Here is a 10,508-nt window from a genome sequence, read left to right on the forward strand (position 1 = left end):
GACAGCAATGACCTAGTCATCACACACGTCATTCCAGCCACACCGGCCATGCAGCAGACAGACATTTATACCCTATCCCGACGTCATGCTGAGCGTGACCCTGGCGACGTGGCACTGGTAGCACCACCAACGCAGTCAAGTAGTACAACAAGTTCAACAAAACCTACAGCTCCCATATTTTCTCCCCAGAGGGGGACTCCATCCAGCTCGACTCCCTCAAGTAAGGTTGCTGCAATAATTGCACAACCCAGTAGATGTCTGCAAGGCTCATCCACCACTGCTTCATCTGGCATTGGCAGCAGTATCACCTCGTGCGGCAAAACCAGAAGTTTCCAGTCCCCAGTTTGGAACTTTTTTAGTGTCCATGAAAAGTATGATAACATAGCCGTTTGTTGCATTTGTAAGACTAGCGTTAGCCGTGGTAAGACTGGTACCAACTATGGAACCGGAGGCCAGATAGGTCATCTTGAAAGAAAGCACGCTGTCGAATGGTTTCCGCACCTAGCAAACGTCAAGGGAAAGCGATCCCAAAGGGCAAGTGGCCAAAATATACCCATACTAGGTGTTTCATCTGAAGATGACGGGGAGGTAGAAGAAGTGTCAGACATGTGTCCGGTTGCACCCAGTACCCCTGGCAGCACCACACCCTCCGGAACACATAGGAGGCACACTGAGAGTCTGGGAGACACACCAATGCGGAAAATGTCAACACTGATCAGAAGTGGGTCGAAGAAGGCATCAGCATCATCCCGTAAATTTGTCCAGCGCACCATTTCAGCCATGTTCTCCTCAGATGTGCAATTTCAACGCAACCACCCAACTGTACGCCTGTATAACACTAAGCTGGCTAAAATGCTAGCGGTGGACCTTCTCCCTTTTTCGTTTGTCGAACGTGTGGGTTTCCTTGAACTCGTGGCAACACTGGCCCCTAAATGGAAGGTTCCTAGCCGGTTCTATTTTGCCAGGGTTGCTGTTCCAGCACTACATAAAGAGGTGCTTGAGTTGGTGGGGGCAGCTTTGCAGAAGAGTGCTGTTCACACTATACACCTGACAACAGACATGTGGACCAGTTGCCAAGCCCTTGATTACATGTGCATCACTGCACACTGGGTCTCTTTTTCAGGAGTCATAAAACAGATAAATGCAGGTGGTGACTTGGTCGAGATTTTTAAGGGTGCTCGTAAACATGCAACATTAGCCATGTTTGGCATGGAGAAAAGTCATACTGCAGTCAACATTTTGGCTGACTTTAACAAAAAGGTCTCGCAATGGCTGCCCCCAAGACATTGCAAGGTTGGTTATGTTTCTACAGATAATGGCAGCAATGTAGTTAGGGCCATGGAGGACGGTTTCTATTTCAGAGTGCCGTGTTTGGCGCACTGTATCAACCTTGTTGTGCAAAATTTTTTGAAAAAAGAACGTGCAGTCGACAAAACACTGACCATCTGCAGAAGAATATGCACACATTTCAACCATTCTTTTAAGGCCCGGAAGGAGCTGAGGCGCAAGCAAAATGAACGTAGAATGCCAGTGAAAGCACTTATCCAGGAGGTGGCAACACGTTGGAACTCAACCTTCTACATGCTTGAGCGTCTGCATGAGCTGTTTCCAGTAGTCAATGAGTATTTCTACAACCTGGGTGGTGATACAACAGAAATGATGCTAGCGGTGGAGCAATGACAGCTAGTTAAAAGCCTGACAGACATGCTTCGTCCTTTTGAGGTCTTCACGCGTGACGTCAGCAGGGAGGACTGTTCTTTGAGCAAAGCTATCCCATTGTTGCTGAAGCTCGAGCACCAAGTCAAGGTGGTGTCTTCACAATTAAAGGACGTTGGAAAGAACGAAGCACATGAGTTGGCGCAGAGATTATTACAACGCCTAGTTAGGAATGAACGGCTTGTAAAAATCAAGAAACAACAGCACTACATTTGTGCTACTATTCTGGATCCACGTTACAAAAAGCCATTGTTTGGCAAAGTAATAATTCCTTTTGAAACATCGGATGTTACAGAGTACAAAGGTTGGCTAGCTCAGTCAGCCATTCGTTTTGAAAGAGAGCGGAAGGAAACTGTAGGAGAAGACAGTACTACTAGTGAATCAGCAGGCCATCAGGCGTCCCAAAAAAGCACTTCTGCATCTGTGCCTGTGGCAGAAGTGAGTGTCTTTTCCTCTGAGCCGTTAACCACACCAGCAACCGTATCATCTGCACCAGGCCCAGGCGATATGTCTGAAGCGGGTTGGCTAATTCAGCTAGTGTTTCCTTGTCCTAGAAAGGACACAGAAGTGCAAAGTACAGGAATCCGGGAGGACATTCTTTCAATGGTGCAGGCCTATCTGGATGACTCAACAGAGGTCAATATTACTGAGGATCCATTGGCGTATTGGCATGGGAAAAGAAAAATATGGCGAGAGCTCACCAACCTGGCTATCAATTACTTGTCTTGCCCCCTCGCAAGCGTGTCCTCAGAACGTGTTTTTAGTTCTGCTTGTGGCATTGTGACTTCCAAAAGGTCCCGCCTCTTGCCCGCAAATGTGGAGCGGCTCACCTTGATAAAGATGAACCAGCACTTCATACCACCAGATTACAGAGTACGAGAATCCACGCAGGAAGAAGAGGACACCGACCTACCTGAGGAAAGTTCTCCTCAGTTACTAGAAGTAACCCCGACTGATGATTTAGCAGAGTATGAGGACGAGTTCTGCTTCCCTGACAGCGAGTTCTGAAAATGAGTCAATCATTCATTAATTTTAAATTTAGTCCTCCTTATTCACTTTTATTCCTGTGTGTCTGTCTTTCTTTAGCAAGTGCGTCATCACATTCCCAACAAAACTGTAATCAACCAATAAAACAACAAGCCCATCAACAGAACTGTCTTGATTTTGATGCCGCAGCATTCCTCAGGTTCACAACAGTTAGTTGACAAGAACTCAGTCCTGGTCGTCTATCCTGAGTCCTCCTCCTCCTCCAGACTCACCCTATCCATTACCCATAATGCTGATGCCTGGATTCTGCACAATGAAGAAACTTACGTTGACGAGTCCCCTAACGCCTTAGGACACTGTGAATTCCAGGTGGAGCCAGCCCTCAAACACAAATTACAGGTAAGATAAGCGTTTGGATGGGAGGTAGTATAATGGAGTGTTCGGAGAGGCGAGAGAGTGACAGTGGTACTAGCAGTAAAGTCCTAGGGCTCTTGAATTAACAAACTCTGTGACAGGCATTTACTTTGGAAAACATTTGGCCTATTACACGTGAACGTTTAGGCGTTATTATTGCTCGCTTGCCTGTCTCAGGGGTGCTGCCTGTGGGGCTTCTAGGTTTTTGGGTTGTGTGAGCACCGCTGCCACATTTCTAATGTTGATTGCTTTTGTTTTGCAGAAAATCCACGCCGGGAAACTCCAGTTGGGGCCCTGCTGCAGAACGCCTTAGGACACTGTGAATTCCAGGTGGAGCCAGCCCTCAAACACAAATTACAGGTAAGATAAGCGTTTGGATGGGAGGTAGTATAATGGAGTGTTCGGAGAGGCGAGAGAGTGTCAGTGGTACTCGCAGTAAAGTCCTAGGGCTCTTGAATTAACAAACTCTGTGACAGGCATTTACTTTGGAAAACATTTGGCCTATTACACGTGAACGTTTAGGCGTTATTATTGCTCGCTTGCCTCTCTCAGGGGTGCTGTCTGTGGGGCTTCTAGGTTTTTGGGTTGTGTGAGCACCGCTGCCACATTTCTAATGTTGATTGCTTTTGTTTTGCAGAAAATCCACGCCGGGAAACTCCAGTTGGGGCCCTGCTGCAGAACGCCTTAGGACACTGTGAATTCCAGGTGGAGCCAGCCCTCAAACACAAATTACAGGTAAGATAAGCGTTTGGATGGGAGGTAGTATAATGGAGTGTTCGGAGAGGCGAGAGAGTGTCAGTGGTACTCGCAGTAAAGTCCCAGGGCTCTTGAATTAACAAACTCTGTGACAGGCATTTACTTTGGAAAACATTTGGCCTATTACACGTGAACCAACACGATGACAGTGTTCAGTAAAACGAACTTACTGCAAAACCACCACCCACCAGGCTCAAAAGTAGTAAAAAACAGGTATGCTCAGATAAAGTTTGAAAAAGTATATTTATATCCCTAACAAAATAATCTCCCGCAAGACCCTCCCTAACCCCAACAAATAAATAGTCCATCAAAAGTCCCCAAAAAACCCAACTCCCAATTCCCACCCCCCAAAAGTCTCTAAAAAAGGGGCAAGGGACACTCTACGGATGCAGGTTGTTCACTTTGGCCTCCAGGGCATCATGCCTTAGGGCCAGGGCATCGTACTCCTCCCGGAGCATGGCGTGATCTAAGCGGAGGCCCTCCATCACCTTTTTGTACTCCTCCCATTTCTTGACCTCCGCCTCCAGGTTGGACACTCTGCGGAGTGCACGGCGCAAGCGTGCCTTTACAGTACTGTGAGGAGGTGCAGCCTTTGCTGCTCGGCGGTGGCGTCTTCCAGAACGGCTCTGGTTGGCTGGAGCACTGCGCTTACCGGCAGAACGTGGGGTCACGGAGGAGGATGCAGTAGATGTAACATTTGATGCACTTGAGTGCGTGTCGTCCCCCTCCATTTCCACCAGCCGGCGATATTGCGCAACAGTGGCATCCAGCCTCCGTTGCCGGGCCAGTACAGCCAGCATACTCCTGCTCAGTTTTGCAGTTTTAGTATTACCAACTATAGAAGAAAGAAAGACATAATCTGTAACGAATGCTCTTTAAAAATATGATTAACACAAAATGATTCAGCAGGAAGTTGTGTCACAGTACAACTAGCAACTAGCCAGCGCAGTACAAATCTATTCAGGCCAGTATCATGGGCGTCTGCATGGAGGGGCAAGGTGGGGCGCTTATGGTTTGGTGCTCTTTCATATGAAAGAGATCTGGCAGAAGTGAGTGACTTTTCCTCTGAGCTGTTAACCACACCAGCAACCGTATCATCTGCACCAGGCCCAGGCGATATGTCTGTTTCCCTCCCTCTCTCTCTCTCTCTCTGTCTCCCTCTTTCTGTCTCCCTGTGTCTCCCTCTACCTCGCTGTCTCTCTCTCTCTGTCTCCCTCCCTCACCCTCCCTCTGGCTCCCTCCCTCTCTCTCTCTCTCCTTCTGTCTTCTTCTCTCTCTGCCTCTATCTGTCTGTCGGTCCCAGCCTGCTGTAATTACCATATTGTAATTTGTCACTGGGCCAGCACTGGATACACATCATATGCTATCTAAGAGTCAGATAGTACCATGATCCAGCTTACCTGTACTCGCCACCACCACTGCCTGCTTCCTCACAGTCTGATTGTCCTCTGGCGCCGCATCCTCCACAGAGTAGTCCTCAGACTCGGAGTCGATCACGATCACGTCCGAGCTGGCCCCGCCACCAGATGTTCCACCTAAAAAATATATTTAAGACTGTTAGATTACACCACTCACTAGTATTTGGTTTAGGAAGGAAGAAATTTGAAAACAACAGAAAAATTCATTGACTGTCTACTCGAGTCTAAAGTAAAAATGTCCCTCCTTCCAGGGAAGGCTGTTGTCTTGCTGCTTGTCTTTGTCACAATTGATGAATGCTTGCTTAATTTTAACACACACCATTTTTCTCTGAACAGACAGACGCTGGACTTCTACGGACAAGAGCAACATCAACTAAACCAGGTGAAAGCTCGGCTCGACCACAAGAAATGTGTTCCAACTTCCATTACTCATCAACTCAGCAGCAAGCACTTTTCCTTTTCCAGCTAACTTTATTTTAATATATGTGTTTACTTTTACTTTTAATGAAGCTTTTAAACTTGAATAGACTCTGTGGTTTTTTGGTCCTCCAGACTAGAGTGACTGAGCGAAAGGTTTTGTAATTTTTGCAAGGAGGAGTCCGTGCCGCTGACACTACCAGGTTTATACAGTGTGCCAAACACACCACTCTGAAATATTATGACTCTGGTCTTTCGTGTCCATAGTTTGGTTTGTGGAGATTTGTCCCTGCAACAGTAGTATTATTGATTTTGCTCCTATCTAAACACTGTTTCGAAAAAATTTAATTAGGAACGCTTGGACAACAATAGGTCCTCTATATTTAAATGAAAACTTACTGGGGCCAGCAAAGGAGCACTCGCCGCCCTGGCCTGCATCCTCCTCCTTTGGAACCACTGCATCCACTGTTTCTGTCCGCTTGCCCCTGGGCGGACCTGACGTACAACATGAAAGAAAGAACAGAAAAAATTGATGATTGCTGCGTGTCGATGTCCTTGTCAACCAAATCAAACATTTAGAAAGAACAAGAACCAACTATTTCAGCCAAAAAGAGGGCTACAAAGGAAGGACTGCACCTGAGCCTCTACTATAGGGACAGATTTACAAGCCCCTTGCAGCTCTTTTGCTCCGTTCTTGCGTCACTTTTGTGACGCAGCGCCACAACAAGAGAGGCGCCATGGTGTGGCGTATATTAACAACGTGATGCATATGGGAGATGCATCCCATTCTAAAGCCCTGCGCCATAAGGGAGCGTTCCAGCGCAAGGGAGGGCGTTCCTGCGCAGGAACGCATGCTAAAAGTGGCTAAGGGGAATAGGTACAATTTCAATCAGTCATTTAGGACAATGATCCGTCACTGAAACCCTGCGCCTGCATGAAGCAGACTTACGGCTTGACGCAGCATTGCTGGAGCTGCGCCATCGTTGCAACGCAACTCCATCAATGAGCCGCCTTTACGGCACCGATGCGTAACGCTTCGGTGACGTTTTGGCACCATGGCGTGCCGCATTGAAAATACGGCGCACCATGGGTGGTGCTGGCGTGCCTCACACTTTGCAGGGATGCGCAGGTAATTGCTAATCTGACACTTAGGGGCATACTTACAAGTTCTGAGCTGGACACCTCCAGATGTGCACCAGAACAAATGCGTAACGCAAAACTAACCTTGCGTCACGGCAGATGCGCCGCAATTACAATGCGGCAAACCCTGGCGCAAGGGTAGGCAGATGCGTGACGCATCTCGTGACGAAAGAGGGGTGCATCTCTAGAGTCGCGTCACAGGCGCGATGCAACTCTAGCAATGCTCAGGGCTGCCCAATACTCAACATACCGCATCAGTCCTTACGCCTGCTTCAAGCAAGCAGGCATAAAGAATTGACGTAGCAGCGTCGCGGAAGTGCCTGCGTTAAATCTTGTAGATTTCACGCAGGCACTTTTGCGAGGCACACATCTGCCTGACCGCCACCCGCCCCCCTCCCCCTGCGTGGGAACGCTCCCATTGTGGCGCAGGCCCAGGTCTTAACGTGGCGCATCTCCCTAGATGCATCACGTCGTACATGACTCGCAGGGATGCGCCACGTTTACGTCGCTGTGCGTCAGGTAAGGCAGCGTAAACGTGGCGCAAGGGGCTTGTAAATCTGCCCCTTTGTGTCTAGTATTACGCAGTTCTGTAAAGTACACTCATACATTACTCAGCCCAAATAAATGAACACATAATAGAAAACAAATAAGCAGTGGCACCGCCACAGAGAAGGAGAGCAGTGCACCTGAAATGCACAGAAGATTTTGAAATATTAATTTACCTCTCCTATCAATGTAATCAGCAGCATTATTGCTCTTTGTAAAAAAGTTAAAGCAAACATTTGCAATATTATATAACACACAGAGCAGGAGAAAAAACAGAGTAGTGACGAGTGATGAAAAAATTGCTACTACTACTCACCAAGCCCGGAGACCTCCACTCCCAGCAGGTCGAGCAGGTCGTGCTCCCGGTCCAGGATATCGGTCCAGCGGTGGGTCACCTGATTATAGGTGCGCTGGACCCCCGTGATGTTAAAAAGGGCCCGGCACACCTGCCCCCACCGCTTCCGTCGCTCCTGGCTGTTGGTGTAACCGGCAGCGATCCTGCCGCCTGCCGCGATGGTCCTGGGGAGACGGCGCTGCACATAATAAACAAGTGAGCCCACCTCCTCAGGACTGAAGATCTACCGGGGCACCACCATTTCCGCCCTCAAGCGGCCACACGGGAGCCGGGCACGGGCTGCGGCGGCCGTCTTGGGCAGCTTGACTGCTGTCTTCACCATGTTCTGGGCAGGTAAGGAGATAAAATGAAAAAGAATAAGAGTAGAAAAGAAGGAAATAAAAGTTTAAAAAAGTAGTTGAAAAGTAAACAAAAGTAGACTAAAACACAAAAAAATAGACCTAGAAAACAAGAGGGATAGAAAAAAAGTTTAATAGATAAAAAAAAAATAAAACAAGCAAAGGATGGCAGAGATATACAGAGGATAGAAACACCATGCCCAGACACATAGGAATGAATGAAAAACAAGATGGCCGCCCGAACACGTGCGTGTAAGTAAGTTCGCACGCGATTTGTCTCGCGAACTCGTGCAAACTTGTATTCGCAAGGCGCTCATCGCGCGAGATAAAACCTAGCGGGCGGAAACGGAAATACGTCACGCAAACAAAATGGCGGCGCCCATACTCAACCTTGGGGTAACTCGCACGAGTTCGCGGCTTCCACGGTCGATTTCGCACGACGCCGCGCCTCGCGAATAGGGCGAAATTATCGAAAAACGAGTTTTGCAAAAGCAAAACCAACAAGCAGGTGCAAAAGTTCGAGCTCATCATTTGTATTTGTAACCATTTCCCTGTAGTGCTTCCTGAAGGGGCCCTCCAGAATCCGGTTGCCTACTTGCAACTATTGTGTGACCCTGCTCTGACAGTCACAGAATAGTTACAAGTATGCCATTGCATCCTGTTAAAAAAAATTTACATTGCAACAAAAAGGAAAGGGAGCAGACAAGCAGGTGCCAGCCTTCATTAATGTCAGTTGGGGCAGGGCAGGTGTTGTTGTTTGCAAAACTTAAAGCACTTAGCAGGTGTGCTTTGCTTTGCCTCAATAATGTACACTCACTGGTCAATCAGAGGGTGCTGTGATGACACCGAGGGTGGCATGGGTGTGCCAGCCAGAGGGTGGCATGGGTGAACCAGAGTGCCAGTGTTGACAGGATGGCAGTGCTTTGCTTTGCCCCAATAATGTACACTGGTGAACCAGAGGGTGCTGTGATGACACAGAGGGTTACAACAAGGAAGGGTTGCTGAACTGTTCCTAAGCGTGACTAAAGGAAAGAACTAACTGGCGTGACCAGAGGTGTAAGTGTAACACCCAAGGGCATCCATTTTGTTGGATGGATTGGCCTCACACACCCCGAAGGATGTCATGCTTCATCATCGGCGGTTGCTCCTCGTCGGGGAGGCGGTGCAATCCCCGACGGGCTCACCTCAAAGAGGGGCTCTTTGGCGGAGATCTTTTTTCCAACAGCCTTATGGTGAGGTGTGGGTGTGTGGGCAGGGGGGTATGTGGTAGTGGAACAGGGATAATTAAAATGTAGCTAAGGGTACCGGAATCAATTTTATTCTGGGGGTCCCTCGCTGCAAATAAAAACAGGGGGCTAGCTTACTAGGAGTCAACGAGCATAGTCAGGTGAACCTAGATGGGGCTAGTGGTGAAGACGGTCGACATGTTTCTCGCAGTGGGCAATAGTTACCCGCGATTCATCAGGACCTATAAAAGGTGATTTACAACATGCTGGTGTCATGTGTGAGTTTGTGTTTGTTTTACCTCTGTGGGGGTTGTCCTATGCCTAAACATAGAAAAGAGATAAAAACAATGATTAAACAATATGCAAAATACCAAGTAGGTCACGCCATGGGAAAGAACGGTGAGTAGTGTGGCATGCTGTAGGTGTACTTGTGATTCAAGTAACAATCAATGCATGCCTAAGTGATTACGTAAGCCAAGGGTCACTGGTGTGGCACACAGCACAATCACTGAATAGGTGAGGTGGATTGTTGTGAAATGTGACCGTTCTTTCCCATGGCGTGACCTACTTGGTATTTTGCATATTGTTTAATCATTGTTTTTATCTCTTTTCTATGTTTAGGCATAGGACAACCCCCACAGAGGTAAAACAAACACAAACTCACACATGACACCAGCATGTTGTAAATCACCTTTTATAGGTCCTGATGAATCGCGGGTAACTATTGCCCACTGCGAGAAACATGTCGCCCGTCTTCACCACTAGCCCCATCTAGGTTCACCTGACTATGCTCGTTGACTCCTAGTAAGCTAGCCCCCTGTTTTTATTTGCAGCGAGGGACCCCCAGAATAAAATTGATTCCGGTACCCTTAGCTACATTTTAATTATCCCTGTTCCACTACCACATACCCCCCTGCCCACACACCCACACCTCACCATAAGGCTGTTGGAAAAAAGATCTCCGCCAAAGAGCCCCTCTTTGAGGTGAGCCCGTCGGGGATTGCACCGCCTCCCCGACGAGGAGCAACCGCCGATGATGACGCATGACATCCTTCGGGGTGTGTGAGGCCAATCCATCCAACAAAATGGATGCCCTTGGGTGTTACACTTACACCTCTGGTCACGCCAGTTAGTTCTTTCCTTTTGTCACGCTTAGGAACAGTTCAGCAACCCTTCCTTGTTGTAACCATTGATA

Source organism: Lissotriton helveticus, chromosome 8, assembly GCF_964261635.1.
Source record: "Lissotriton helveticus chromosome 8, aLisHel1.1, whole genome shotgun sequence".
In the NCBI taxonomy this organism is placed as follows: domain Eukaryota; kingdom Metazoa; phylum Chordata; class Amphibia; order Caudata; family Salamandridae; genus Lissotriton; species Lissotriton helveticus.